The 26,841-nt window shown below is 38.2% G+C and overlaps 1 long non-coding RNA gene across 6 annotated transcripts in view; it reads left to right on the top strand.

Moving 5' to 3' along the window:
* LOC111181405 (uncharacterized) overlaps positions 1–26,841 on the top strand; it is a 38,600-nt gene that overhangs the window by 7,287 nt on the left and 4,472 nt on the right. For 3 of the 6 annotated variants that reach the window (XR_002646492.2, XR_016394554.1, XR_016394558.1), the window contains one exon: positions 389–26,841. This is a non-coding gene — a long non-coding RNA (uncharacterized LOC111181405). The remainder of the gene's footprint in view (positions 1–388) is intronic. The other 3 variants (XR_016394556.1, XR_016394557.1, XR_016394555.1) reach the window with 3 other exon arrangements.

The raw sequence follows: 26,841 nt of genomic DNA, 5'->3' as shown, positions 1-26,841 counted from the left end.
AGAAATATATTTATAAAGGAAGCCATAAATATCCTGCATTTTGGGGTGCCTGAGTCATATCAGGTTGTAGTGTTACATCATGAGGCAATCTTTAAGTGAATCTGATTTCTCTGTGGGTGATATATATGAACATAATTCTTACCACTCCAACTTTTTTAAAAAATAAACTTTCATTTGGAATAATTTTAGATGTACAGAAAAGTTTCAAAAATAGAACAGAGAGTTCCCATGTACCTTTTACTCAGTTTCCCCAGATGTTAACATCTTTCATAACTATGGTACATTTGTGATGATTAAGAATTTAACCTTGTTATATTACTATTAACTAAATTACAGACTTGACTTGAATTTAACCCATTTTTCCACTAACGTTCTTTTTCTTTTCCAGGATCCAATCCAGGATACCAAACTGCATCTAGGACTCCAACCTTTGAGGAAAATTAGGACCAGTGTTAGAGCTATAAAGACCTCAGATCTAAAGGATAGAGACTTAGGTTTGGAATCAGGAAGAATAAATAGAAATAGCACAGATATAAGCCTTGGAAAAACCTTAACTTCAAAGATGTAGCCATCATTATGTTTTACTTCAGGCAATTTATATATCTGATGGAAATCTCAGGTCATCTGGTATTCCCCTTTATTGTCAGAATTTAGCAAGGGCTCTTTTAAGTCAAAACATTGAAAACCCTATTGACTGTGATACACTCCTGGACTTAAGCAAAGGGCAGTATCTCAGAGATTTAGCAGTATCATCTAGATGAAAATGTGTATATAATATTCTGAGATATAGTTATCTTCATACGTAGTTACTATCTTATGTATGTCATCTCCTTCCAGTTTATCTCTTATCCCTTGACCTGTAGCTACAGTAAGCATCACAATGTTTCTTTAGTTTGTTCATTCACCCAAAACAGGTATTGAGAACTACTTTGTGCTAAGCCCTGAGCTGAGCTCTGTGGACCCATTAGTCTTTTGGATGAACCCAGACAGGATAGCCAGGCTTTATTGTACAGTGGATAAGTGCTAATAGAGGTATTCCCAGAGTGCTGGGGAAAGAAGCATAGAAGACATGCACGGAGAAGAGGAAACTCATGCAAAAGACATGGAAGCATGAGGTAGCATGGCCTTTTGAGTGTTCATGCCTTGCCTGGGAAACATGGCAGGGACTGGAACTGGATGTGTGGGTGGGGGCTTGGGATGACAAAGACCTTGGATGCCAACTGAGGGGTCTGAATTAATCATGCAGAGGATGGGGAACCAACGATCAAATTTTGCTTTGGAAAGATCAGTGTAGAGAATGGATTGCTGGAGGAAAGAATTTGAAGCAGGGAAAGCAGAGGGAACTTATGGGGTAGTGTGGTTTATGCAAGAAACTACAAAGCCCTCCTTTCTCTTCTTTGCTTGACCAACATCTAAATCATCCATATAGGAATAGGTTGAAATGCTACTTCCTCTGAGAAGCCTTTTTTCCCAACTCCTCAGGACATACATAGTCACTCATTCCTATAGCTCTTTGCTCATAATTTAATTATAGTATTTATCACTGAGTGTTGTATGGATTGCTTGTCGTGTCTATCTCCCCACTACAGTGAGTTTTATAGGTCAGGGCCCCTGTCTTATTCATCTTGGCATCTTTAGCATTTAGGACAGTGCCTTGCACAGGGTGTCTGCTCAAATATTTGATGAGTGAGAGACAGAATGAACATTTGCCAATCGCGGATAGAATGCATGAGAAAGTTGATCTTTCCCCCCAAACTGAATATTCACTATTACCCAAATTAATTTTTGCAAAATTCCATGCACGATCATTTAATTAGTCCAACTGAGGAAACAAGGAAATGAGACTCAAAGAAGAAACTGTAAGTCTTTAAGCAATTCATATAGATTAGAATTGCTTGGTCATGATTAGATAATCAAAATTTGTGAGTTAGCAAGTAAAAACGAGAAATGTTTATGGATGCAAACTCCTTGTGGAATATATTATAAAAATGAAGTTGTGTGATTTACCTCAACTGTATTATGTGGACAGAAATATCTTTAGTTCTGAGGGTTATCAGTGGGGGTAAGCAAAATCTCTGTTGCTGCTGGGTGCTCATTTTCTGGGAAAAGAACTCGATTTAGCCTATTTGGGTCTCTGTTGCCTAACTTATAAATAGTCACTTGAACCTGGGGTCACAAAAGCAAATGCCTAGAGGGGCCAGGTAAGTAGCAGAAATGAACAAAGGCAGCTGGTGCAATAAACTAGGGTGTTGGAAACACTTGTGAACTAGAATCATGCCTGACCCATCGCAAAGTGACAGCCCTTACGCCGATTCAACAGATAGCTGACATGCAGGAACTTAGGGTCAGTTTGCTGTAATTTTTTTTTTTTGAGAAGCCAAATATCTCAATTTTTTAATAGAAACTGTAGTTTTACACTGACAATAAATTGTAAAATGATTGATACTGTATGGGTGAATTCTCTTCCAGCAACCACAGCATAGATTGTTTTGGACCAACCTTTCCACTGAGAGCAGCTAGAGAAGCTGGACTAAATATTAAAACAAAAAAAAAAAAGTATAAAATCAGTGCAAAGCCAGCAAGACTGTAAAGAATTGTGAAGTCAAGATGTGGGAGAGGATTGGAGGTCCATAGAGGTGAACCTGGTATTTGGGTCCACTTTTCTCTCAAATGTGATTGCTGATTCTGAAAGCTCTGGCTGAGACGGTGAGGACTGAGAGCTTTGGACACAGACACATGGAGGTAGGGCCCCCAGAATTGGATGTAGTGTTAGCCAAGGAGTAGAGATCTTGATAAATGTCTCAGGCAGTCAGTTTGGACCCAGAAGGGCTATACCCAGGAATAACAGTGAACTAGAAATAGACCAATTCTCACTGAAACCCAACTTCAGATAGCCTCCATTTGCTGATTAGATTAAGGAGGTTAGGGGTTATTAGTGCCGCTAACCTAGCTGTCTGCCTATAGCATACGCACCTTCTCTCTGGAGGCATATAGCGTCATACAAAGTCTCTTGACGATTATCATATACAGCGTCTGATGATCAATAATAACCAGGTAAACAAGGAGACAGGATGTGACCAAAATCCAAAAGAAAAATGGACAAGACAAACAGAACCACATGGGATCCAGATAATGGAGTTTTCAGACACAGACCACCATTCCTATTTTGAGAAATTAAAAGACAAGATGAAAAGTGTCTGCAGAGAACTAGAAACAATAACAATGAACCAAAAGAAATGTACAGAATTAAAACACTATCTGAGCCATAAAAAACAACCAGAATATTAGATTTTGAGCACTGCTCTAAACATTGCGAGTGCAGATGTAGCATGAATGGTACCAGTGCAATAAATTGAAGATTGTCCTGATTTATATAGTATAGCATAAAGCATTTGGCAGAAGTAATGAAATCTTTCTTTGTAGACCACAAAGCATAGCAAAGATTATAGATATCAAAAAAAATTGAGAGAACTGATGAAGTTCCATTAGCTTCAACAATGACTTGGACCTCCAGTAGCTCTGATACATGGGAATTAACCTATCAAAACCTCCAACCCCAAATCATACCTGAAAAGTTTTGACAGGAAAATGCGGAGAGATAGTATGGTAGGTTCCATAGTCTATAGAATCAAGTAGATCTAGGTTTGATACATGGGTCTGCTTCTTACTGGGTGAATGACCTTGGACCAGTTACTAAACTCTCCGAACATCTCATGTCTAAACTATGGATAAGAATTGATCTGAAAAAAAAAAAAGAATTGATCTGTTGAAATTGTTAAGAAAATTAGAAAATGCATGTGAAATTCCCAAGCACAGTAGAACCATAGAGTTATTGGCCCAGAGATATCTCCACCCAATCTTCTTTCCTCTCTAAACCACCTAGAGCCCTTTCCACCCTGTTGCCTCCCATCACATGTATTTCTTCATTCTCTCCTCTTCTCATTCCTCTTATTTTATTTTGGGAGAGAAATAGAATCTACTTCATGTAATTAATCATCATCTGGAATTAATATATTATCTTGAATATGTTTTAATATATATCTGGCAGTGAGTGTATTTTAAAACATCACTGATTTAAATATATTCTGAAAGTACAAAAAAAAATGACCTTTTTACCTTTCTCACAATATGTCCAGAATAAAATATGAGTGGGAGTTGCCTGTTCAAACTAAAAATCTATTAGGCTTTTTTCCTCCTTGCCAAGGAGAGAGGGTTACAGCCTTATATCTGTGTGGTTGATAGCCTCCCTTGTGATAAGCAAGACAGCTTAGCAGGGTCCTGAGTCATCAGCAAGACCCCCAGTTGCTTCAGTCACTGCACGGAATGCTGGCAGAGGAAAAGCTTTTGAATTCATTATCTGAAACCTTTATTTTTTGGCCATCTCTTCTTCCACACCTTCTTCCTTTAAGTGTACATTTCTACTATAACTTACCATATTGATATTGACAAATATCATGAGCTACGCAAAAAAAATTTTTTAAGTCTATATTCCAAATTATTTTGAAATACCCCTCATGGATAAAATGCTATTTGATAAGTATCATTTGCCAAGAGACCTGCACTAAACTAAAAAACATACTAGACAACAATTTTTATATAAAAAATATATAAGCACATTCTATTTTCAGTCTATGTACTTCTAATATTAGTACTTAGGAGAATTGTAACATGTTTGCTTCCTTTCATATGAAAAACAAATTTAACCTTTGTTCTTTACTTAAAACTACTTGGATGTTTTGTACCTGATCTCTGTTTATGTATTTTCTGCCTCAATTTTAACATCTCACTATGAAAAGTATGGTTTTCTTCCAGGTTAAAATCAGAAAAATGGCAATATTCTTAAAGAATGGAATTTGTTTTATTTTCTGTGCTAAGATACTAGGTAGTCTTACAATACTCCTTCTGTCAGGACAAACATTGTTGAACTGGATAGTCCTACAAAATTTTTTTTTCAACTTAAGCAAACAATACATTTTGCAGTTTTATTTATCATCACAAGAAAAACATTCTCTCTTGCTACTCTCTTATTGGAAAGAAATATTAATTTAATAATTGTTATGCATTGATCGCTTATTAAAACCAGGCACTGGGGATATCAGTTAGCATGACCTGACCAGTCCCTGCACTCAAGGCACTCATGGGTCCAGGTGCCCTGGGCATGTCCAGCTTTCCAAAGGTTTTGGAGGAGACATTCTCACAGGTTAGTTTGTTTGTGTTTTTCTTCTCTTCCTCTTCCTCCTATTCCTTCTTTTTAAAATAAACTTTAGTCTTTAGAACAGTTTTAGATTTACAAAGTCATTGGAAAGGTAGAACAGAGAGATTCCATATACCCCACACTAGCTTCCCCTATTATTAACATTTTACCTTGATATTATATATATAAATGTAATTCCCAAACCAATCCTGATACATTGTGATTAACTAAAGTCTACACTTTATCACATTTCTTTAGTTTTCATTTAATGTCCTTCTTCTGTTCCACGATCCCATCCAGAACACCACTTTTTATTTAGTTGCTATGTCTCCTTAAGATTCCTCTTGGCTGTGATGATTTCTCAGACACTCCTTGTTTTTAATGATTGTTAAAAGTTTTTTAATTGAAGTATAATTGACTTACAATATTATTAGTTTCAGGTGTACAACATAGTGACTTGATATTCTTATACATTACAAAGTGATCACCATGACAAGTGATCTTTGATAGTTTTTAGGAGTAGTTTGTTTTGGTCTGAAAAATAAAAAGACAAAAATACTTGATCATAGGCTGAGAATCACATCTTGTGATTATTTTTCTAGTTGAAGCAGGACTCCCACTCAACTAGACAGTTCTTTGGTGAGGGCTGTGCAGGGTTTATTCAGCACCACTCCTGAGCACTTCATCATTGCCCGTCATGGGGCTCTTTGCTAAGCTCACTCACTGGGCACCTCCAGGCAGCAGCTGTATTTCAGATCATTTTTCCTAACTCTGGACAATGATGTTCAGCCTCTTTGAACCTTTTCTGGTCTACCTCAGCCTCTCCAGATTCCAAATACTTCTTTATGCTTAAAGTCCTAATTGCTTCTTTTAACTAGCAACAGAATCCAAATTTTTATCAGCAGAAATCTTGCACCTCCTTACTCAAGGGCAGAGAGAACCCAGTCTTCAAAAACCACAATTGCCTGGTGTCTGCTTCCTGGAGAGGAGGGGAGTTGTTTGCATTCCATCTTTCTTCTAGAACTCCTAACAACTTCTAATGCAGCGAAGAAAAGACAAAACAGGTGAGTTTACATTTCAAAGTAGATTGAACATTCATATTCTGCTAGACATAATCACAGTAGCGGAGTTAGCATTGTTAACAGAGGTGTGTACAAGATGCCTCTGTACACACGGAGGAGCTAACGGGAGGGAGAAACGAAATCCACTGCTTAGAAAAAGGAAGAAGGGTGAGCAGGGGATCAGCGGAGACTATAAAGCTTCTCATAACGTCTGAGCTGAGTCTTCAATAATGTGTGGTGGGCAGTGCCAGCATCTCAGATAGAAGCCCAAGCAAAGACACAAGGGCATGAACAAGGGCATGTTTAAGGAACTGTGAGCAATTCTGAACTGGTGCAGTGCGAGTGGTAGGATATGAGACGGGAAAGGTAAGCAGAGATCAATCAGACTGGAGAGTGCATTTTTTGCCACTCTAAGGTCTAAGATTGCTGTTGAGTGCTGTGAGGTTAGGTTACCTTATTGGCGGAGCAGTGTGGTTTAAGATCTAGACGGGAAAGGGTTAGGATAAGAAGGCTGGAAGGGAAGAGATCAGGGAAGAGATCTATCATCCCAAAGGGGACCATTTGGTAAAATGGTAAAAGAGCACATTTAAATCTCGACTTTTAAACTTCTTACCTTGCGGAGCCTGTGGGTTGACTAAGAGTTAGCAATGTAAGATTTAAGACTAGGTTATATGAGAAACTGAAAACTTTGGCTGCCTGGACTGAGAAGCTCTTTGGTCAAAGAGGAGTCCAGGAGGCTATTTGCCCTCTAGTGGCAACCACAAAGTATTTTCTACTTTGCTAGAAAGAGGACTAGAATACACAGTACAGAACAGATCATTGGGAAGCTAGCGCTTAACTGTGCTTCATGAAGCTCTCTGAATTACTACCTAGACTTGAATATCTAGCTTAATACACAAGCCTAACATGAATTAGTTGAAACAGAGAAAAAAGATGTTTAATAATAAAAATCTATCATACATACCACTAGGTTATATCACTGTCATTGAAATTATTTATTGCCATGTTCTAATATTATGCTTAATAGATAGGAGTGAAGATTTTTAAGTGTAGAGATTTTATTCTTTTAAATGTACAATGTAAGAAAATATTTGGAGGTACAGAGATGTGTCCTTGCATATCCAAGAATCTATTTTAGGTTCTCTGACTGCTCACTTATACTCCCTTTTTTTTTTTTTTCTTTTGGCCCCGCCAGTGGCTTGTGGGATCTTAGTTCCCCGACCAGGGGCCTGGCAGTAAGAGCACCGAGTCCTAACCACTGGACCGCCAGGGAATTCCTGATTGTTCACTTAGATTCTACACTTGCCATCTAGAGAACTTTGGCTACTCAGTCGAGCATTATAGAGTTTCCAGTTCATGTCTTTCTTTTTCTTTCTTTCTTTCTTTTCATATAAGTGGTTTATATTCTCTTGAGGAACTTTGGGTGTTTTAAAGTTTTTAATCTTTAAAATGTTTAGTCTTTTGAGAAGTAATGCTTTCTCCTGCCTTTGCTAAAGGCATTTCACAGAAACATTTCATTATTTATTTATAAGGGTAAGTCTCCAGAATAAGGTAACATTACCATTGGCCTACTATAGCCTCTGCACACATGAATACATTCATAATTGATGGAAGGGTCTATGCTACTGCTGCAGTTAGAACAAACCTAAGGTCAGATCTCTGGGAGAGCAAATCCTGTCGTTACTTTCGTTACGAAATGAATAAGGGGCATAAGTTTAAAATTATCTAAAAGGAGACATGCATGTCAAGTGGGTAGGGGAAAGAGAAGGAAGTGTGGGAAAGAGGAGAGAAAGCAAACTGAAGAAAACAAGTCTAGAGAACTATTTTGAGCCATGCCTTGCTAAGAAAGGATTTTCCTTTTCTTTCTGAGCTGTCTCTCTCGTTGGGGTAGGTTAATGATTGACCACTATGTTAGCCATTTTTGCTGGCAGTTAGGCCCTCAGTGAAACTGAAAGTCTTTGAGAAACAATAGAATTAAATTGCCTTAGGAAACTCTGATCAGATGAACATCCAACAGGCAGGTGAGGTTTCTCCTGGAATGCTTCTGCCCAGGTTGCCTTCCGGATTATCTCATTAGAGAGTTCTCCTCCATACGATGGATGACTGATAATGAGGATGTGGAGCTATTGACATAGGAAGATATTCACCTGTGTGTAGCTAAGGGGGGTGGGGGAAGTGAGTTACAAAATATATGCCTAGTGTACTGCCATTTTTGTAAAACACATGTGTGTATATATGTATTTATATACATATATTTATACATAGATATCTGTGTATAGAAAACCATCTGGATTTACTCTGAATGTTAATAAGGATTGTCTCAGGTTGGTGAGATTGTGGATAATCTGAGTCCCCCCCCCCTTTTTTAGTTATCTGTATTTTGTTAAATAATTTTTTAAAAAAGGATATAAATGTTTTATTTAAACAGAAAAGATAGTTACATTGCAGGTAGATAACTGAAAATACTGTTTATGTGTGTATGTATGATCTGGGTTTAAAAAAATTATTCAAAATCCTTCAGGGATTTGAAAAAATAAAGATGAAGGCTAATCTGATTTTCGAATGGCATAGACTTTTTATGTGTTAAAGGAAAGTGACAAAAAACATAAAATATTAATTTATCACATAATTTTTAAAGCCTCTGTAAGTTTTTAGGTGGAAATACTATTGGAATAAGGATTAAAGACACGTACCAAACTCAGATAAAATATTTACAATATACAGGACCAGTTAAAAACGCACAGCACACCTGGAACAAGGTAGAGGTTTAATAAACAGGAGCCATTATTATTATTACTTATATTAATAAATACAAGCCATTTATTGAAAATCAGTAAGAAAAATAAAAATTCTTCAAAACTGGACAAGTGAAATGAACAAACAAGTCCCTGATCATGCAGTGGCAAATGGAATCAAATTTTAATTATCTAAGAGTTATAGAAATACATGTTAAAATTATATATATATATATATATATATAAAACCATTCTTTACCTAGTAAATGAACAAAGATTTATAAAAAAAGAAAAAAATTCACTTCCAGTGCTGGCAAGGTTTCAGAGAAATGGGTACTTACTTACTATGCAAGTGAGAATATGAATCAACACAAACTTTTCAGATGGCAATTTGTCAGTAAATATCAAAACCTTAAAAATATTTACGCCTTCCAATTCAGCAATCCCATGCCCAGGAATTTAGCTTAAAGAAAGAGTCAGGAATGTTAAATACACTCTTTAGAGACCGAGTAATTTCACTTGCAGGAGTTTATCCTACAAATAAACTCACACGTGTAAAATGTCACAGATACAGGGTTATTTATGCAGCTTTGTAATAAAAGATTGTAAACAACGTAGGTCACCATCAATAGGAGTAAGATAAATAAGTTATGGTACTTCTAGACGATAGAATATTATGGAGGTATAACAAAATGAAAAAGAATGTGGCCGATATAGAAAAAAAACCTTGCAATATTTTAAAATTAAAGTTACAAAACAATGTAAAAATGTGGAAAATAAGAATCTATTTCTCTTTGCTTGTATATTCATAGAAATACTCTGGAACGGTACACAAGAAATTAACAATAGCACCTTCTGTGGGGTGTGAGTGGGAAATTAGGCAGATGTAGGACAAGAATGAAGGGGAAAATTCTCTTTCATCTGGTTTTTGAACACATAGATGCATTAGATTTTTTTTTTAACTGAATGAATTGAATTTTTAAAAATACAGAAAGCAGCTGTAAGATGGTGTGGAAAAGTCAAGTACCTTTTAAATGTCCAGACTGAGTAAATAAAATACCTTAAATTAATTGTGCTCATCCTTTCCTCTTTGAAGACAGAAAAATTGCTTTTCTTTTCTTGGCATCCTCATACCTGAAAAAATACCTGCACATAGTAGGTACTCAATTATTTTTAGGGAAATGAATGAATCCATGCAAGTTTAAAAGTTCAGTTAGTCACCAAAGAAAAAGCCACAAGGACTTTTCACTTTCTGGATTACTTTTTCAGCAAAAACTAAAACTTTTTCGAGAGAAGTCTGAAAATAAAAGTTCCACGGGTCCCAGTAGGTTTTTTTTTTTTTTTTTTTCTTTGCGGTACGCGGGCCTCGGGCCTCTCACTGCTGCGGCCTCTCCCGTTGCGGAGCACAGGCTCCTGACGCGCAGGTTCCCGACGCGCAGGCTCCCGACGCGCAGGCTCAGCGTCCATGGCTGGCTCACGGGTCCAGCCGCTCCGCGGCACGAACCCGTGTACCCCGCATCGGCAGGCGGACTCTCAACCACTGCGCCACCAGGGAAGCCCCCCAAGTAGGTATTTTACGTACTTACCTCTTTCATCAGCTGTAATCCTAAAGAGGCTATTAATGTAGATTGTTAAAGCTAAGATAAAATAACTATAAGGCAACACACTGCCACACTATGGTACCATATAGTTTCATAGACTGAGTTTATCATTTCCATCCAGTAATGTGCCAAATCACTTTTCCTTTTGTTGCCAATGAGAGATATCAGGATATGTTCACAACTAAGCCATGACAGTAATGAGGGATAGAAGACATTGAGCATAGAGAATGTGCTATAAACCATCAAAATCCACCACAAAATCTACCAAGTATTAAAAATGATATTGTAACTACCGTATAATAGTTAGCACTAGGGGAAATGTTCAGGAGCAGAAATGAAGTCTCTGAAATGAGCTGCTGACTATATATTAGGATTAGGGATTCTCAACATGGGCTGCACATTATAATCACCTGGGGAGCTTTTTAAAATTCTGATGCCAGGACTCTACTCCCAGAGAGTCTGATTAAATTCATGTGGGGTGGAGCCCAGGCATTCTTTTTTTTTTTTTTTTAAGTTACTGGGGTGATGCCTATGTGGAGTCAGGTTTGAAAAACATTGGATTGGAATATGAGAAGGATGGAGGGAATTCTCTTACAGGAAAAAAGATGACTTAATCAGCTGGTTTCAGGCATTATAACTTATATAAAACCAAAATTTTTCAGATTAAATCTTTCCCTTTATTTCCTCATCTCCCAGACCTTATCTGAAACTCCATGCTTCGACTATTAAATTATTTCCTATAGGTCTGTCTCTCTTGCTTTCATTCTTCCTTCATATTTCCACTTAGCCCAACAATAACAAATGGTTTTCCTTCCATCAAGAGCTCTGCTATCTACAGAATGTATGCAATCTACAATTTTCAGGTTGGCTTCCACTCCAAGCTCTGCCATTACCTAATGGAATCATTTTGCTACTCAGTTTCCTCATCTGTAGCAAATTAGTTGGGACTAATAATGTCTAAGGTTCTTTTCAGCTCTAAAATTGTAAATTCCCTATTTCATTATCATGCTAACCATCCCCCAGCAGCAAATATCCAATCTCATCTTTTGTAGCTCTCCAAAATATTTCTTAATTGAAGTCAAACAAAATCCTCTCCACTGTCCTACTTATTTCTTGCTCCTTTCCCTCTAGTGTCTGTCGTTATTTATGCTGTTTCTTCTCCTGAAAGTGTTTTCATTCCCCTCAGCCTGTCACATCCTCAGACACTTGGCTCAAACTCACCTCCTCCAGAGGCTTTCAGGAAATAACACCACCTTACACCCATCATATACTTACCTAAGACATGATTACTACTTTGTAGTGTAGACGCTCTTTACTCAAATTGTGGTGCATGGGCCAGCAACACTTGGACGCCTGTAATACATCTGGAATTGCAACCTGCACCTGAGTCTGCATTTCAACCAGATGCCAGGTGACTTGAATGCACATCAAACTTTGAGATGCACTGGTCTGTAACAGCTTATTAGCGTCTTCTCTTGGTTTCTAGTTTCTTTTTTTTGTTCTGTTTTTTTTGCAGTATGCGGGCCTCTCACTGCTGTGGCCTCTCCCGTTGCGGAGCACAGGCTCCGGACGCACGGGCTCAGCAGCCATGGCTCACGGGCCCAGCCGCTCCGCGGCATGTGGGATCTTCCCGGACCGGGGCACGAACCTGTGTCCCCTGCATCGGCAGGTGGACTCTCAACCACTGCGCCACCAGGAAAGTCCTCTAGTTTATTTCTTACTTGCATATCTTTAAAGATTTTCAGGTCAGAGATCCTATCTTCTAACTTAAAAAAAAATTCAACCAAAACTTCTAGTACTCACATACTGAGTTCAGGCACCCTGAACTGTTCGTTGAATGATCATTGTGTTTACCACAATGGAATAGGAATAGTAAACTCAAAATTTAGTTTTAATGGTTGATAAATACAATGATGGGCTTATAGAACTTTAGGAGTCTTAAGAGAACATCTCACCATGTCTACTCCTTTTACAGATGAAGAAACCCAGAGAGGGGAATGACTGCAGCAGATTGAACATCTTCTCTAACGTTCAGGCCATACTCTTTAGTTTTCCAGTTTCAGTAACGATGCATCACCACTCTTGACACCACCAAAAGCCAACAAGTAAGCACCCAAAATAGATGTTTAGGAATTCAGGGGTATTCATTTGACACAAGCCTTTACTCAAAGATTATTTGCTCTTGCATTGTAGATTATCCATCACAATTTAGATTGCTTACCCTGTCTGAGAGAGTGCTAAACGCTGGGGCTACTAAAATAACCATGACCCAGTACTTGGCTTTCTGGAGGTCACTGTCTAATGGATAGCAAGACAGGGCAGAGGAAAAACAAAACAAAAGCACTGAAAAATTGGAGCCTTCACCTTCTAGACCCTTAAAGACACTGTATAGTACAGCACAATGCAATAATGGAAGAAAACGCAGTCGGCTCCAGGCCTGAATCATGAATTTGTTACATTTCGTTCTTCCCTGTACAATCTTAAACTCTTCTGAGCCCTCTGATTTTTTCTTTTTTTTTTTTTTTTTTGTGATTCCAGCACAATGCAGAGCACACAGTAAGGCCGCAGTGAAGCAATTCAACACTTTCAAAGTCCACTTTATCTACCAGGACAAGTTTTATTTTGTTTTCCCTTTTTTAATGAGTAAATGGCATAGTCACAATAGCTGGAAAACAAGTCCTCTCTAACCGTACCAGGCCCAGCTCCCGGGCCTCCCTGCAGAGCGCGCGCTGGTGGGGGAACTGGCACAAAGTTAGGGGTCCGAGCGGCAGCCCCGGCGCGAGGAAAAGGGAGCGCCAGCCCAGCTTCCCCAGGAACGCGCCAATCGCCCCGGGACCGGCGGGGCGGGACGGAGCGGAGCGCCTCCCTGCGCCCGAGCCGCGCGGCTCCCGGCGCATTCCAACACCCTCCTCCCGCGCGCCGCGCTCTCTCCCCCGACAGCTGATTCATTGGCTCGGCCGCCCAGACTGCCTGGCGCCGGCCGCGTGACGTCACCCATTCACCGAGCCCGCCTCCCCCCTCCGCTGGCGCCGGCAGGGCGGTCGCCGTGACAACGCCGACGCCACCCGGCGCAATGACTTCCAGCTGGAGCAGCCCCGGCAGCCCGCGCGCTCTCTCGCTCGCGCTGAGCCCAAGAGCGCGGGGGTGGGTTTCTTTCATTCTTTCTCTCTCTCTGTCTGTCTCTTTCTCTTTTTCCAGGCTCCTGCGGGTTCCCCCTGCCGGGAAATGCACTCTCTTTAGTTTTCTAGGGCTCTAGTCCCAATCTCTTCTGAAGCGTGCTCGCAGCCTCCCTTCTCCGTCGCGGTCTCCCTGGGCTCTGTGTTTTGCTGGGCAGCATCCCATGCTAGGCTCGGCAGCCCTATTGGCGGTTGGGTTCAGCCCTTGCAGCGCTAACACCTGCAGAGTCAAGGATCCTGCCAAAAGGCGTAGAGCAAAAGGAGGAAATATTTATTGCCGGAATAGCGAAAATGGTAAACCTCAGCTGTCTTAGAGAATGCCAGGGTAGGTGTTGATTATCTCCCACAACCACAAAACAACTTTTTAATAAGAATTTGCACTATCCCCTCTTAAAACGTAGTGCTTCTTATTTTGCTTTTAAATCAGACTTCACGACAGTTAGGAACTGAACGCTTCCAAAAGGATAAATCCTTCCAGAAGAGAAAACAGATCTGGGAAGTTGTAGTGCTGTAAATTAGAATGGAGGGTGCGTGAGGGTCGTATTTGGAGGGAGCGAGGTTAGGAGAAAAGGAGAGAGGGAGGGAGAGAGAGAGAGAAAGGAGGAGAGATGGAAGAGGCCGGTGGTTTTCGAAGTAAGGCAAATAGTTCAGTATGCAACCCACTTCCACCCTCCCCCCCCATACAAAAATCTTTAAGCCCTGAAGGTGGCGGAGGTGGGTGTGGGAGGGCGGAAGGGAGGGAAGTAGTTAGCTATTGACCAGGATTGGATGGAAGGTAATACCTTATGCCGTATTTCACTTTTTTTGGACAAACCTCTTGCTTCAGAACAGCTGCATTTTTGGAAGTAAGTCCACAGCTGAGAACTAAGCGAAACCCTCCCACGGATAGCATAAATTTGCATTGCCGAAGCTGCTCATCTGCGGGATTCTTGAGCCCAGAGGATACAAATTCCCTTTCTAGCTCTTGCAAAAATACCTCCAGTAAAAACAAGCACTTTGGCCCCTTTATGAGTCCAGATTTCAGCATATCCATCTTTGCTTTATTTATTGTTTATATATTTGGTTCTGTCTTCAAACGGATTTTAAACCCTTCGAAGGCAGAGAAGGACTCTTTCCTAAACTTTCAATCTCCTGACCCAATTGAATAGATACACGGTGAGTATCTTTTCATGATGGTGCTAAGGAATGATTACTAACCACACTAGGCACAGTTCTGAGACTACTACGTGGTAGTTAATGATCGTTAGTAAAAATAACTAATGTATTAGAATTCACGTGCAAGATTGGAATATTTACTTTTCACGTTTCCCAGGAAACTGCTGGTAGCAGTCAGCAGTTTGTTAAATTATTTTTTTTAAACCCTCGAACTCATTTTGTTACCCATCAAAAATGAGGAGTTAGTGAAACATTAATTTTCTAAAATTGCTGCATATTTAAATGTGATTGTAATTGCTCCTTAGCGTTTGAAAATTGTAACATCGATACCAAATGCTTTAGAATCAAAAGAACAGTCTATTGGGGTTGGCATTTTTGTATAAAATGGTCTATAACATAATAGATGACTGATTATCCCATCCACATTATTTGGATTCTCTTAAATGCCAGGTTTCAACATTGTGGGGGGAGACCCTCAAGAGACCTAAAATAGATTTGCATATTTATTTTCTTCCTTCCTATCTTCAGCTAGACTTAATCACAGGTGTTTCAGTCCCTGTAGTTTCAGTAATAGCATGAGCTGCCAGTGGTTCCAAACCTTAGCCATAATTTAGAATTACCCCATGAACTTTTAAAAAATACAGCTGGCTAGGTTCCTTACCTAGAGATTTTTGTTTACTTGTCCTGCAGTATGGCCTGGACATCTTTTTTTTTTTTTTTTAACTTTATTTCGAATTATAGATTAACAGGAATTTGCAAAGATAGTACAAAGAGGTTCCATATATCCTTTACTTTGTTTCCACCATTGTTTACATTTTACATAACTATAGAACAGTTGTACAATCAGGAAATTGACATTGGTATAAAGTGTTCCTATAATTCTATGTCTTCTCATCGCTCGCAGATTCTTATAACCACTAGCACAATCAAGACATGGAACTATTCCAACACAACAAAGATCTTCCTGGTGTAATCCCTTTTTAGTCTCCTGCCATACACACACACCATCCCTAACCCTTGGCAACCATTTGTCTGTTCTCCATCTCTATTATTTTGTCCTTTTGAGAAGGTTATATAAATTGATTCATACAAGCTTGTGACCTTCTGAGATTGGCTTTTTTCATTCAGCGTAATGCCCTTGAGATCCCTACAAGTTGTTGCATGTAACAATAGTTTATTCCTTTCTGTTACTGAGATGTTTTTCATCATATGGATGTATCACAGTTTAATTATTCACCTATTGTAGGCCATTGTGGTTGTTTCCTTTCTTGGGGGCTGTTCTAAATAAAGCTGCTATGAACATTCATGTATAGGTTTTTCTGTGGATATGAGTTTTCATTTCTCTGGGATAAATGCCCAGGAGTGTGATTGCTGGCTCATATGGTAAGTATATGTTTAGTTTTTTAAGAAACTACCAAACTATTTTCCAGAAATGCGGTACTATTTTACTGTCCCAACGGTAATGCATGAGACAGCCAGTTTCTCCCATCCTTGCCAGCATTTTTTATTTTAACTGTTCTGATATGTGTCCAGTGATATCTCACCATGATGTTATTAATTTGCATTTTCCTAATACTAGTGATGTTGAACATCTTTTTATGTCTTTATTTGCCATCCACATATTCTTTTCAGTGAAATTTCTCTTCATGTTTTTTGCCCATTTTCTTATTAGATTGTTTTGTTTCTGTTGAGTTTTGAGAGTTGTTCATAAATTCTAGATATGAGTCCTTTATCAGACATGCAGTTTGCAAGCAGTTTGTCCCAGTCGTTTTATACTCTTAAAAGACTCTTTTGGAGAGCAAAGTTTTTAATTTTGAGGAAGTCCAATATTTTGATTTTTAAAAATGTGTCATGCTTTGGGTGTCGTGTCTAAGAAATTTCCACCAAGTCCTAGATCTTGAAGATTTGCTCCTATGTTTTCCTTTAAAAGTTTTACAGTTTCACAGTTTACATTCAAGTCTATAATGCATTTTAAGTTAATTATTATATAAGGTGTGACATTTAAATCAAGGTGCATGTTTTGCCTGTGAATATCCAGTTTGTTGAAAAAGACTATCCTTTCTCCATTAACTTGCTTTTGTACCTTTGGAAAAATCAGTTGGTAGTATTCGTGGGGGTCTATTTCTGGCTTCCCTGTTTTGTTCTATTGATCTATATATCCATCTTTCCATATACACCACACTGTCTTGACAACTGTGGCTATGTAATAAGCCTTGAAATTGGGTAGCCTGATTCCTCCGATATCATTCACTTTGTACGTTTTTTAAAAGCTATTCTAGTCCCATTCCCTTTCCATACACATTTTGGAATAAACCTTGCTGGGATATTTGATAGGAATTGTGTTAAACTGTATATCAATTTGGGAAGAATTGACAACTTTACTCTATGGGGTCTCCCAATCTAGGAACACAGTATGTCTCTCCACTTATTTAGACTTTGTTTGATTCCTTTCCTTAGCATTTTGTAGTTTCCCTACTGGTTTGCCTACTTCTTTTCACCTTGTCTTCAGTCATTTTATGCTTATTTTTCACAATGTGTTTTTAGTTGTACTTAGGAGAAAGACTAGGGAAAAGTACTTCTGGTGCATCTTTCTGGAAAGACCCAATGTTTTCTAAAACCACCATTGGTGATTCTAAAAAAGTACAGCCAGAGTTGAGAACCATTGAGCTATACCTCTTTGTTGCACATTGTAGATTATGAAGGGGTCTCAGTATCCATTTCTGTTAGGTTTGTACCATTTTCAAATTATTTTAGTATAAGTGGATTTTCATCTTTCCCAACAGAGAAAATACTTTGACGGAGGGAATAATACCTTCTTATTCTTTGGAAGGCAGCTGAGACTGGTGGTATGGACAAGACTTCTGGAAGCAGAATATCTGTATTTTAATGAGATTTGGGGTAAGGTTCTTAGCTTTTTAAAAGCCAGTAAAATTAATTCATGGTTTTTAAGAGTAAATATACGTAAAAGATGTATCAGAGAGCAAGACTAACAAATGATATATGTTTAAATATTAGTATTTCTTCCCATTGTCATACTCAATATAGCACTTATACAGTGATTATGCAAGCTAAATACTTGGGCTGGGTGTTTGAGCCAGAGGGCGTACCTTGGAAGTCTCTTATTCTTAGGCTCAGTAACAGCCAGAAAGGTAGTTATAGGGAAGATATCGTTGTAAATATATTATAAAAATGTGGATTTTTAAAAATTGATCCAAAGCAGAAAGTATGGTAGGGTAGTGGCTTAAGTCAATAAGAAAGACTATTGACAGTGCAAAGGAGAGGTAAAAGTGATTGTAATGGGATTGAATAGGGAAGGCAGTAGAGCACAAACAGTAAGTGAAAGGCTGGAAGAAAGTTAGAGGTTAAGGGCCTGGAAATTTCATTAAGTAAAATTCTTCCTACTTCTCTTTACTTTCTCATTTTCTTTTGAGAGTTTCTTCTTTTCTTTCTTCTCTTCCTCCCACCTCCCCCTCCCTCCCTTCTTCCTTTCTTTCTTTTCCTCTCTCTCTCTCTTCCTTTCTTTCTTTCTTCTCTTTCTTTCTTTCTTTCTTCCTTCCTTCCTTCCTTCCTTCCTTCCTTCCTTTCTCTCTCTCTCTCTCTCTCTCTCTCTCTCTCTTTTTCTTTCTCTCTTTCTTTCTTTCTACCTAGTCCTTAAATGTTCGTGTGATGTGAGGTTCTGCACTCTTCTTCCTTTATGTACTGACCCTGGATAATGTTGTCCAATTCGAAGCGGTATGAAAAAACTAAAAGATTCCAAATGTATGTCTTTAGCTCAGATCTCTCTCTTAAATCCAGATTCATGGATTGGGTCTCTAATTATCACTGGATATCTCCAATTAGATGTGTCGCTGGCTGTTCAATTTCAACAGGCCTAAATTCTCCCTCTCATCTGTGTTCTCTGTCTCATTAAACAGCCTCTCCATTAATTCAGATACTCAAGCCAGAAACTCAGGCATCATTTTTTCAAGCAACAACCAGCCACTGATTTTTCCTTTAGGAATCTCTGAAAAATTGTACTGAGTACTGAGGAGAGCAATGTTGGAAGAACTCTGCCAAAATATGAGAAGAAACTGAGAACCTAACCAGTTTCAAAACTAATATTCCCTAAGACTATCTTTATAACTCATGAGGTACCTGATGGAGTTCTCTTAGCACCATCCTTAGTGTCTAGAGCAGTTATTGCCAGTATTTGAATTTTCAGTTTCATATTCTTTCTAGAACTTCATATCCTCTTATTATTATCCTTACACAGCAACGATTTACTGTATAACACTGGGAATTATACCCAATATCTTGTAATAACCTATAATGGAATATAATCTGTCAAAAAACAAAACAAAAATGAATCACTATCACTATGATGCACACCTGAAACTAACACAACATTGTAAATCCACTGTAACTTCAATTTAAAAAAAAAAAAAGAGAGAGAGAGAGACTTGCATTTTAGTAAATACCAAAAATGCACCTCTAGCACTTATCCCGTGGCTCTAGGGTGCTGATGTACACCATTATCAGTTGCATGAATCGTCTTGGCAATTGAATGTAAAAATTCAGTACGTGTATTTCCCTTGTAGTGTTTTAAAATGTTTGGTTCTGAAGAACACCTGTTCCTCTCTCTGCCTCATTCTGTCTCTCTCTCTGACTCTCTGTTTTTCTCTTAAGTCTAGGCAACAAGAAAGCATTCCCTCTTTTTTGTAACTTAAACGGTTTTTAGCAGATCTAATTTATTTGAAAAGTTCTGAATACTGACTCCTGGCAAAACGGAACTCCATAGTCTACTTATTATAGAGGCATTTATATCAAACCTAATTCCTTTATGTCTTCCTTATTAGTATGCTCACGCTCACTCACTCTAGGACTGCATCTCCTATAGTCAGATAGAGTATATCACAGCTGAAGGCTAGCTTTATACTGTAATGAGGAAGCCCTGTCTGTTAGATATGAACTGGGGCTAGCAATCTCATAACTGACCACTTGCTAACATTAAACCAATGCTAAGAGTAAAGCAGAGTGATAGAAAGGAAATCGAATTTATTGTACATGTTAATGAAAAAAAGATATATCTCTGTGTACATATATGTGTATATGTGTGTATTTTCTTCTTCTCCTCCACCTTGCTCCTTATCCACACGCCTCCCTGGAGTGTTCCATTCATTTGTCACCAGAACTAGGTCACATTTTTGTCCCTTAGACTTAGTGGGAGACTTCCAACCCATTGTGCTTGGACTAAGTAGAATGTTACCCTGTAACCATGTATGAAAAAAAAAAAAGAAAGAACTTTACAATCATTTGAAACAATGCCAGTTATTACTTTTAAAAAGCTACCTGCTTTCAATTAAGCAGGAAATTATCTAAGAAGCCACTTAATTTGCTTTGGTCTGTAGTCCCACAACTGCTTTACGCCGAGTGGAGCATGAAATGAAATATGTAACAACTATCCTAATGGTTATGTCTCAGAATCCAGCATTTTAGCATCTTAGGTACTCGGAGTGGTGATAGATACAAAAACATACAAATCAAAGAACAGGACTGCACTGAGTTTGAGAAAAAATACAAGATAGTATTAATGTCCTCTCTGTGTTTTATATATTTATATATGTTACATATATATATATATATTTTTAAACTAAGTTTTAAAAAAGTCTTCTATTAATTTATACATACAGGAAGGGTAGCAGTGCCTGTATGGAAAAATCTCTCTGACTTACAATAAAATGCCACCTTTCTCCCCATGGAAATTCTTATACTAGTTTCTTGGGTCTAAATATAATATAGATTATACAACGATATATTAGAGGAAAAGGTCATAATGAATTTTCACCATTTGATGAAGAAATGCTAATACTAATCCCTTGTTCGAGGTATCCATCTTTGTTAAGAGCCAAGACTACATACTGTTTGCAATGGAGAAAGTGTTTATGTCGACATATAAGGGCACTAGTTCATGCAAGAAATGTTAGGAGCTTTACTAAAATGACACTTCAATCAGTACTTAACAATGTTGTAAATGCTAGATGGTTCTCAGAGCCTCTTATTTATTTAAAACATTTTTTACAACTTTAAAACTATTTTTATACTAGATAAATCTTTTCAAACACTAATCATATTACAAGTAAACATTTAAAAAATCTCTGTATAAATGAGGATAAAAGCATCCTTGTTCTTTTGTAGGTTGTATCCCAAACCAACCCTTTTCTTTCTTTCTCTTTTTTTAAACTAAGTTAGGCATTCTGGCAGTTTTACCAGGAAATTTTGACAAATAGAAAATTTGACTGGTTATCTTTATCCCCCATGTGTGAAGCAGGGCAAGTTTGAGCTGAGATGGCTGGCAAGGTAACAGAGTTACTCTGAAACTCATTTATTCAATGCTAAAGATGCCAAATATTCTAGTTTCTATCATTGAATCTCTCCATACTTGATGATATTGTTAAAAACATTTTCCTGGGCTTCCCTGGTGGTGCAGTGGTTGAGAGTCCGCCTGCCGATGCAGGGGACACGGGTTAGTGCCCCGGTCCGGGAGAATCCCACATGCCGCGGAAGGGCTGGGCCCGTGAGCCATGGCCGCTGAGCCCGCGTCCGGAGCCTGTGCTCCGCAACGGGAGAGGCCACAACAGTGAGAGGCCCCCGTACAGAAAAAAAAAAAAAAAAATTCCTGTTTTATTAAACTAAATATTATCTATAAAAATTCTCTGAGAAAAAACCATTTATGGGGCTTTGGCATTTTTCTAGCACAAAACGTTCTCCTGCATTTGTTCTTCAGCTTTTTTTTTTTTTTATCAGAGAAAGTGCATAGACCTTAATCCCAGAATCCTTGCATCAGAATCTGTGCAACCTGGAGAGAACTGCTGAAACTCTGAACCAGGTTCCTATAAACTGCAACATTGTTTTATGTGTACAATGGGAATAGTAACTGTCTAACAGAATTGTGAGGATTGCTTGGGATGATGTAAGAAAAGCACCCGTTAAAGTGATTGACACACAGTAGGGGCTCATTATCAAGATTTAAGTGGCTCCAATTAATTGGTGGATCATCTCAGCTTTTTTTTTTCTAGCTTCTGTTCTGCTCTGGCAGGTCTTGTGACAAATACTTCATGTCTGTTATTTCATTTACTCCCCCCAACAGCCTAATGAGCTCAGTCTTATTATTATCCCATTTTACAGCTGAGGAAGTCAGAACACAGAGACTGATGATAGCTTATGCACTATTTCAGACAGACAGAAGCAGGTAAGGGTGACATTTGGAGTTCAAGAGGCCATTTTGCCTGAGACTCAGCCAAAAGTTTTCCCTCCTAGTAGGACCTATGTGCCTGCAAAACGTTCCTCCACTTTGATCATGCGTCTTTTGACGTGGAATATTAGTGACCGAGTAAAGGATAATGATGGTTCTAACACTACTCTGTTGGGCTTGAAATGGACAGAGTTCAGTATATGGAACTTGTTCCCAGCAAAGCCAAATCTTTGCTGCAATGAAAGATATTATAGAACTGTCCAATTGCATTTATTAGACAGCACTGAAATGCAAATGTAAAGATAAAAATAAGTGCCTTTCTATAGCTAGGGGTGTGATTTATTTATACACAAGGGGGTTTAATTTTCCAATTAATGAGTGGGGTCTCATGCACATGCTAATGAATGATGTGTGTGTGGTGTAAGAGATTGTTGTGCTAAACTCAAGGTGCTCCCTGCCAGGAAGTAGATCTGTATATTATAATTTGTACGTGTGATATCACACCTATGAAGTCAAGAAAATGAATTAATTAAATTCACAAATGTTTGGTAGAGCGACAATTTTAAGAGTTAGCCAATTCTTTAAGAAATACTTAGGGGATAATGCTTTACTAGGAAATACTTGGGCAATATTTTAAAATTCTCAATGTGGAGGAAAGATATTTAATTGAAAGGAGTGAATCTAAAGAGAGGACCTAAAATAATATTCAGAACCCTGCAATTCACAAGTCAAAACTGGTCTAATTTAGGTTAGAGTAGAGATGTCATTTGGTCTTAAGGATGTGGGACTAGCCTTTACCTATCCAAATAATCACTCCTGAGAGCCTGATATTTCTTTTCATGGGAAGTTGCATGGAAAATAGAGCTAGAAAATGAAAATGTATTTGGTTTCAGGGAGCAGTAACCAATGCTCAGCTGGTAAAATGTACCAGATTTTCAAAATAAATGACCCACATCTTAGGGTTTTGTCCATCTATATGACATGCCTTCTGACTGAGGGTCACAGGGAACCAAAAACTTTTCTCTCTAGCCATTCCTAGCGTCCTGTGGCTGCCATGCCACAAAGAAAAGAGAAAAAAAGAGAAACAAATGAGAACAGCAACACCAAGCTATGTTCTTGTGTGATTTCTGTATAAGTTTTCTTTCTCTCTTTACTTCCTATTGGACACACACACACACACACACACACACACTCACTCACATACTCCTTTTCTCCAACTTAGCAGGTACGAAGGGTAATCAGCATGTGTGTATGCTTGTTGAACACATATCAAAAAGCAAACTCAACTTGAAGGGAAGGAAAGGAGAAAATACAACTACTTAAGCTCTGCATTTCTAGAAGAAAATTAAAATTACAATTCTGGGGCCAGCTTCTCAATTTTATTTGAATTTACTCCCTGCCTGTGTTTGAATGCTGGCCTTTTCATACTTAGCAAAGTCTAAGCATGCAGTGAATGAGCAGAAAAAGATCATGAAAGGGACTTCTCTTGGGAAGTCACAAAAACAAAAACATTATTGTAGAAATACTAGAATGATCATCAGCACGTTTTTCTTATCTAACATTCTGTGGTTAGAGAAACCCAGATTCAGCTCTCTGGTTTGGTACATTGTGCTCTATTATGACTCAGTTTCTTATTTGTCAAATGGGTATAGGAATATGTCTTTGCAATTAACAGGAATGTTATATAAGGTGAATGAGATATCATAATGTTTAAAACACAATACATTTTTTTAAACAAAGAGAAGCGTTATGAAATATCATTAATCAACACTGTTAAAATGATGGTACAAACCATAAAAAGAATATCTTGTTTAGAACGCCCTGTGAGGTAATGTTCTAGAGCACTTAGCTAATTCTCTAATCATACTGGCTCTTAGGAGCCTAGTGTAGTCAGTGCTCAAAAGTATATCTTGAATGAGTGGAAGAACTAATGAATAAAAGAGTGACTATTTCAATTTTCACTTAGGGATTAAATAATTAAAGGCCGTGGAAAAGGGGTGGCAAATATGTAGTATGTGTACCACTTGTCCAATCTCCTTTACTAATTTTATTGCTGCTACCGAAGGTAACTTGAGAATCTTTCTCAGTACAGGACCCCAATATATCCCTATCAATCAACTGGAGTTCATGTGAAAGAAAGTGTATTTGCAATTCTGAAATATTTAGAGAGATTAATAAGCAAAAGGGCAGGGTTAATAATGGGCATGACACTTACCTGGGGCCTATTAACCCTGGATGATCATGAGTATTTATGTTCAAACATACCAGGGCACAGAAGAGTCAAAAGAAACAAATTTTTCCCAAAAGAGATGTCACTTTTGTGATGGAATATGATCATGTGTAATCTAGTGTGTGACAAGTAGAGAAAGTATGTTGATATGAAGATGATTAAACATAGAAATTGTCTATAATTTACTAAGCAATATTATTGGTGTTGTTATTGTTGTTAGTAGAAAGGGTGGGAATGAGGAAAGAAGGAAAAGAAATTTCTCACTTTTTCTGGCAGTGTGTGAGTTCAAAGCAAGGATAGGCTTAAAATGAAGCTTTTTTGATTTCAAAGTATTCAGTTAGGTTTATTTATTTATCTACCAAAAATCTGGGTTTATATATAATTTGTGAGTACTGTGTGTACACCCAAAGTAAAGATGTGCAATTGGTATGGAACATACAAAGATGGATAAGATTGGGTCCCTGAACCCGACCATGCGAGCACCCTGATCTTGGACTTCCAGCTTCCAGAACAGTGAGAAATCAATTTCTGTTGTTTATAAACCACGCAGCCTGTGGCATTTTTGTTATAGCAGCCCAAATGTCTACGACACAAATAAATACTACTAAAGTTAAAGGTAGGGGTGATTTCTTCCTTGTGGAACTAGGGTGTGGATTAGAGATAGTTTATAATAATAGCACATAGGTTAGGGCTTTAAGTAAAGTATATACAATCCGTCTATTTATCCACACACACACACACACACAATATTTTTTTATAGAAGTGTAGTATACACGCAGAACTGTAGTGTATGGCTTGAAATATTTTCACAAAGCATACACAACCCTATAATCAGCATTCAGATCAGAAACTAGGCCATTATCATCTGGTGTATGGTACATCCTGAGGGTTTTTTCTTTTTTTTTTTTTTAAATAAAGCGTGAGGTAGGAGTTGATTTTTTTTTTCTTTGCATAGGGTGAGTCAATAATTTCAGTACCATTTGTTGAAAATATTTTCCTTTTCCCATTGAATTCTCTTGGCATATTTGCCAAAATCAATTGACTATATAGGTGTGGTTCTATTTCTACATTCTCTTCTGTTCTTAATGGTGCCCTTTGATGAATAGAAATTCTTAAATTTAATATATATATATATATATATATATATATACACAAATGTAAAAATATACATACTTTTACAGTTAGTGCTTATCGTGTCCTACTCCAAGGTCATGAAGATATTCTCATGTGTTTTCTTCTAAAAGGTTTATTGTTTTACCTTTCACGTTTAGATCTACAGTCCCTCTGGGACAGGTTTTTGTGTGTGTATAATATGAGGTAAGAATAAAGATTTACTTTTTTCCATGGCTATCCAATTGACCCAGAACCATTTGTAGAAAATTCTATCATTTCCCAAGTGCATTGCAGTGAGTGGCCCCTTTGTCCTAAATCAAGTGACCTCATATGTATGTTTCAGTTTCTGAATTCTATTCTGTTCTCTTGATATTTATGGCAATCTATACTGTCTTAATATATCTTTATAATAAGTCTTGATATCTAGAATGTAAATTATCCAGCTTTTTGTTGTGGTTCAGGATTGTTTTCGTGATTTTTGCCTCTTTGCCAAAATTCATTTGTGTATATATACATATATATATATATATATATATATATATATGGGTCTGCTAAGGATTTAAGTAGGATTGTGTTCACTTATCACTAAATTTGGGGAGTATTGTTAGCATTACAATATTGAGCCTTTCAATTTACGAACATGGTATAACTTTCCATTCATTTACATCTTTTAACATAGTTCTCCTAGTAATTCTGTAGTTTTCAATGCAGAGGTCTTGTAAATTTTGTGTTTTTTTAGTTTTATACCTAGGTATTGGATTTTTTTGGGGGGGGTATGCGGGCCTCTCACTGCTGTGGCCTCTCCCGTTGTGGAGCACAGGCTCTGGACGCGCAGGCTCAGCAGCCATGGCTCACGGGCCCAACCGCTCCGCGGCATGTGGGATCTTCCCAGACTGGGGCACGAACCCGCATCCCCTGCATTGGCAGGTGGACTCTCCACCACTGCGCCACCAGGGGAGCCCAAGGTATTGGAGTTTTTAAACATTTGTGATAATGTTTTCATGTGTCAACTTGACTAGAGTCCACTAGACTAGTCCTTCCTACACTGGACTAGTGATTCAATCAGACACCAATGCTGTGAAGGTATTTTGTGTATGTAATTAGTTATTGTAATCGCTGGACCTTGAGTGAGGGAGATTACGTGGATAATCTGGGTGGGCCCGACTGTATCAGTTGAAAGGACTTAAAGTCAGGACTGACTGAGGTTTCCCTTTCAGAGAGAAGAAATTCTGCTCCTGGATGACGGTGTTGGCTTGTGCCCACGGAGTTTCATTCTATTCATGATGCTTCCGTCCTGATGGCCTGGCCCATGGATTTCTGGCTTGCTGATTTAGCCCTCACAAAT

This window comes from Delphinapterus leucas, chromosome 10 (genome assembly GCF_059928025.1).
Source record: "Delphinapterus leucas isolate spDelLeu-1000000601 "Yukka" chromosome 10, BTC_Dleu_Yukka2, whole genome shotgun sequence".
Classification (NCBI taxonomy): Eukaryota; Metazoa; Chordata; class Mammalia; order Artiodactyla; family Monodontidae; genus Delphinapterus; species Delphinapterus leucas.
Note: the sequence above shows the minus strand (reverse complement) of the source record. Positions and strands in the feature narration are given on the sequence as shown.